Source organism: Pteropus alecto, unplaced genomic scaffold, assembly GCF_000325575.1.
Source record: "Pteropus alecto unplaced genomic scaffold, ASM32557v1 scaffold63, whole genome shotgun sequence".
Lineage (NCBI taxonomy): Eukaryota > Metazoa > Chordata > Mammalia > Chiroptera > Pteropodidae > Pteropus > Pteropus alecto.
Window position 1 is genome coordinate 1,004,906 of NW_006434897.1, and position 6,176 is coordinate 1,011,081.

Below are 6,176 nucleotides of genomic sequence, written 5' to 3' on the forward strand. Positions count from 1 at the left end.
ATCAACAAAAACATTGGACTTGAACCCTACTTGAGATCAAACTAATTAAACAGATAAATACATTACAACAGCAGAATATACATTCTTCAAATGTGCACAGACATTCTCCAAAATAGATCATATAATAGGTCACAAGTCTTAGTAAATTTTAGAAAACTGAAATACCAAATATCTTTTCCAACCACAATGGTATGAAACTAGAAATCGATAACAGGAAGTTGAAAAATTCACAAATATGTGGAAATTAACATACTTCTGAACAAACAATGGGCCACATAAGAAATCAATAAGGAAATGTAGTACCCCCTCATCCTTTATTTGTGGGGGATATGTTCCAAGACCACCAGTAGAGACCTGCAACTGCTGAGAGTATCAAACCCTAAGATACACTGTTTTTTCCTACACGTACATTCACTTTATGGCTTCTCTTGGCATATCTGAATTGTCAGCATGACTACTCTTGTGCTTTGGGGCCATTATTAAGTAGAAAGTTTGCTTGAACACAAGCAACTGTAATGCCTCAAAAGTGGATCTGATAATTAAGACAGCTACTGAGTGAGTAATAGGCAGGTGATATATACAGTGTGGATATACAGGTTGATTCACATCCTGGGAGGGATGGAGCCAAGACAGCATGAGATTTAATCATGCTACTCAGAATGGTGCACAATTTAAAAGTTATGAATTGTATTTTATAAATTAAAAAATTAAAAGTTATGAATTGTTTATTTCTAGAATTTTCCATTTAATATTTTTGGACCACAGTTGACCACAAATAACTGAAACCATGGAAAGTGAAACCATGGAAAGCAAAACTGTGAATAAGGCAGGGATTTCTTGAGTTATAAAAAACAAAACAAAAAATAAAAACAAACACAGCATACCAAAACCTATGGGAAGCAGCATAAAATGTTTTAAGAGAAGTTTATAGCAACAACTACATTAAGAAAAAAGATCTCAAGCAATCTAACTTTACACTTCTAGGAACTAGAAAAGAAGAACAAACAAGTCCAAAGTTAGCAAAAGGAGGGAGTAACAGTGAACAGAGAAGAAATAAAAAAAAGTCCAGAAACACTACATAAAAGATTTACAAAATTAAGAGCTGGTTTTTGAAACAAAATTGACAAAACTTTAACTAAACTAAGAAAAAAAGAGAAGATTCAAATAAATAATAAATGGAAGAGGAGACATTATGACATATTGAATAAATACAGAGGATTTTTAAGAGACTATTACAAACAATTATTTGCTGACAAATGGGATAACCTAATTTCTAGTTTCTAATTAGAAAAAACTGATAAATTATTAGAAACATACAGCCTAACAAGACTGAATCATGAAGAAATAGAAAATAACAAGGAGGGAGATTGAATCAGTAGTCAGAAATCTCCCAATAAGAACAGCCCAAGAGCAGATGATTTTGTAGTCAATTCTACCAAATGTTTAAAGGAGAATTAATGACAATCTTTCTCAAACTAGCAAAAAAAATATGAAAGAGGAGAGAACACCCCCAAACTCCTTTTACAGGGCCAGCATTACCCTCATATCAAAGCCAGATAAGGACACTACAAGGAAAAAAAACTACAGATGAATATCCCTGATGAATATAGATGCAAAAATCCTTAATAAGTTACTAGGAAACCAAATTCAACAGGATATTAAAATGATCATACATCATGATCAATTTATATTTATCCCTGGGATGAAAGGATGATTCAATATACACAAATCAATGTGATACACCACACTAATACAATGAATAAAAATCATATGGTCATCTCAACAGATGTAGAATAAACAGTTGACAAAATACAACATACTTTCATGATAAAAACTCTCGGAAAATTGGGAACAGAACATACCTCAACATAATAAAGGCCATATCTGATAAGCCCACAGTTAACATCATACTTAACAGTGAAATGTTGAAAGCTTTTTCTCTAAGATCAGGAACAGGAACAGAGTGCCCACTTTCATCCCACCAATTCAGCATAGTACTGGAAGTTCTAGCCAGAGCAGTCAATCAATCAATCAATCAATCAATCAATAATAAATAAATAAATGGCATCTAAATCATGAAGTAAACTTGTCTTTGCAGGTGATATTATCTTATATATATATAGAAAGTCCTAATGACTCCACCAAAAGTTAGAACTAATCAGCAAATTCAGTAAAGTTAAAGGATACAAAATTATCATATAGAAATTATTTGTGTTTCTACACAATGAAATATCTAAAAAAGAAATAAAACAATACCATTCATAATAGCATTGAAAACAATAAAACTCTTAGGAATAAATTTAACCAAGGAGGTCAAAGATCTATACATTGAAACTTCAAGACTTTGATGAAAAAAAAAACCAAAAAACTGAAGACATAAATAAACGGAAAGATATCTTTGTGGATCAAAAGCATTAATATTGTTAAAATGTCCATACTATCAAAGCCATCTATAGATTCAGTGCAAACCCTATCAAAATTCTAATGGTGTTATTCACAGAAATAGAAAAAAACAATCCTAAAGTTTGTATGGAACCACAAAAGCCCCTGAATAGCCAAAGTAGTCCTGAGAATAAATTGGAGGCATCACACTTCCTGTTTCAAGCTATAGTACAAAGCTATGGTAATTAACAGTATGGTACTGACATAAAAATAGACACATATACCAATGGATTAGAATCAAGAGTCCAGAAATAAATTTGCACTTATGGTCAACTAATATTTCACAGGGAGCCAAGAATACTTAGTGAGGAAAAAGTAGTCTCTTTAATATATGCAGCTGGTAAAACTGGATAACCACATGTAGAAGAATAAAATTGGACCTCTATCGTAAACCACTCATGAAAATTAACTTGAAATAGATTCAAGACTTAAATCCTGAGAATGCCCAAGCACAAAAGGTCAGGAGACCCATTTTTAACAAGAAGCCTTTGGCAATGGCAAACTGACCCTGCTGGGACCAAGAGCCAGTACCTAGTTGGCACTTGCTGTTGACATTTGCCCTCAAGAGCTTTGGCCTCTTAAACATAAGACCTGAGACTATAAAACTCCTAGAAGAAAACAGTGGGAAAGCTCCCTGACACATTGGCCTTGGCAATGATTTTTCTGGATATGATACCAAAAGCTCTAGCAACAAAAGCAAAAATAAGTGGGACTATATCAAACTAAAAAGCTTCTGTACAACAAAACAATCAACAAAAAGGCAACATATGGAATGAGAGAAAATATTTATAAATCATATATATATATAAAGAGGTTAGTATACAAAATATATAAACCAAAAAAACAATCTGATTAAAAATGGACAGAGGAAATAGACATTCTTTATATAAGATACACAACCAACAAGTCCTTGATGTCACTAATCATCAGGAAAATTCAAGTTAAAACCACAAGGAGATATCATCTCACACCTGTTAGAACGGCTATCAAAAAGAAAAGAAGTGTTGGTAAGGATGTAAAGAAAAGGAAACTCTTGTGCACTGTTGGTGGGAATGTAAATTGGTACAGCACTATGGAAAACATCAAGGTTCCTCAAAAAATTAAAAATAGAACTACTGTATGATCCAGCAATTCCATTTCTGGGTATTCAGCCAAAGGAAATGAAAAACAAAACAAAACAAAATGATATTGCAGAGATATTGGCACTCCCATGTTCACTGCAACATTATTCGCAGTAGCCAAGATATGGCAACAACCTAAGTGCCTGTCAATGGATGAATGGCTAAAGATGTGTGTGTGTGTGTGTGTGTGTGTGTGTGTGTGTGTGTGTGTGTGTGTGTGTGTGTAATGGAATATTATTCAGCCATGAGAAAGAAGGAAATCCTGCCATTTGTGACAACGTGATGAACCCTGACAGTATTATGCTAAGTGAAATGTCAGAGAGAGAAAAATAAACACCGTATGATCTCATTTATATATGGAGTCCAAAAAGTCAAATGCAAAGAGAGTGGAATGGTGGTTACCGGTGGCCAGGGAGTAGGGAAAAGGGGGAGATGCTGGTCAGAGAGTGTATATAAACTTCCATTTATGAGTAAATTATGGGGAGCTAATGAATATGGTAATTATAGTTAATTATACTATATTATATACTTGAAAGTTGCTTATAGAGATCTTGAATGTTCTAACTATAAAGAAATGATAATTATGTGCATGATGGAGGTGTTAGCTATGGTGGTAAATGTTTTCAATATATAGGTATCAAATCGACAATGTTATTTATCAATCACATCTCAATAAAACTTACACAATGTTATATATCAATCACATCTCAATAAAACTGGAAAAAAATAGTCAAATCATAATTAACTAGACGATAGAGGTAAAGATGGAATAAAGGGAGGGCATGTGACAGAATACCAAAATAGATTTGAGATGAAACCTAATGAATATTTTGTGTTAGCATCAGGCATAGAAGAATAAAGTAAATAAAATATAAGCTAATCTTAAGAATTTTATCATTTCCTCTTAAAAAGAAATGTAAGCTTGTTGTCTCTAATTGTCTTTGGCTCTTAGAAATAGAACCAATCAGATTTTAAACCAGTTAAGTTTCTAAAATATCTAAGAACATGATACACATGTTGCCTTTGATAACCTTAACCTGTTGGTAGCCTAGGTTGCTTGAGTTATGAGTCTTCCGGTTCGTGAACATCTTCATTTATAAGAGGTGCCTTTGTGAAACACTGATAGGAGTCACTGGTGGCTCCACCTCCAGCCTCATCTCAGGGAACAGGATGTCCTAAAGCTGGGGATAAGCTTGTCATAAGAGAGTAAGCCCTTCTGTCTTCAGAAAAGAAGATTCTCCTGTAGATTAGATCAAAGGAGTTCTCCACTTGTACGTGACATTGAAGCTACACCAAGCCTTTCTAATTCAGGTTTTTGGTGAAGAGCAGAGCCTTGTGAATGGTGTGGCAGTGGTCTCTGACTACAAGTTTCTGCTTTGGGATGCTAACCCAGACTGGCTCAAACAGGTAGGAGTCATGTGCCATAGTGAGGCATGGGTTTGGATTTCCATCTGGAATGTCTTTCATTTGTGCAGTGAGAGACCAGGATACACAACAGTATTCAGGTACTGGAGGAGATGTCCACCCCACTGTGGGAAGACTCTTTGGAATAACAGCCTCTCCCTCGGATTAGCTAATCCAGGCTTTGGTGCCATAGTCTCTTCCAAAAATAATGGAGTGTGTACTCTTGAGTCATGTGTAGGTGCAGAGAAAATTAGTGAAGATGTCAACTTTTAAGAGTGCTGGACGCTTGGCTGGGTGCATAATCGCATGGACTTCCGATCTTTTAAAAACTGATTTTGATTTTCCTGTGCCTAATCCCAGAGGAGTTAGATACAACCTATGGTAATTATTGATTCGGATCCCATTGGTGTTGAGCCTTCTGAGAAATGTAAATAAGAATTAAAACACACACACATAACTCAGATGGAGGCAAACATTAAACCAGATTAGTCTTTCATGGTCACCTTTAGGATTCAGAGAAAAAGAAAGCCCAAGAGAAACTTGGGAAATAACCCCATTCCCCACAGTGTCATAAGAGGCCAGAGCTCTTGAGGGCAAATGTCAACAGCAAGTGCCAACTAGGTACTGGCTCTTGGTCCCAGCAGGGCCAGTTTGCCATTGCCAAAGGCTTCTTGTTAAAAATGGGTCTCCTGACCTTTTGTGCTTGGGCATTCTCAGGAGCTCAGATGTTTCTTTAGCGGGCTCAAGGACTCTCAAGTTCAAGTCACTGGCAGACTGTTTAGAGAGGAGACCTGGAGTTTCCAAATTTCAGAGGTAATGTTGGGGGAAGCGCAGGGCCTCCTTATTCAATGAGACTGCAAAATCGTTTGAACCCCAGGCTTGCCCTGGTGCTTGTCTAAGCAGTGGCACCTTTGGTTTGCCCCCCTGTGGCTGATGAGTGGAAGAGGACACCAGCTACTCTTCCAGTCAGCTTTGCCCACAGGCTGATGAAATTTAGTATGCTAATTAGGAGCTTGCCAAAATCAGAGCAACTCTCCTCCCTAGGGTAAACTTTGTTTTTAGTTGTTTAAAAATACACCCTGAGACAGAAATTTCGGGACACCAAGTGACCTAGAAATCAGTTTAAATGTTATTCTTTCCTTCTCTCCACAGAACCCAGGCATTCCCATACTGGTTTCAGCTGCAGCTCAGTTAATTTTTTTTTTTTTT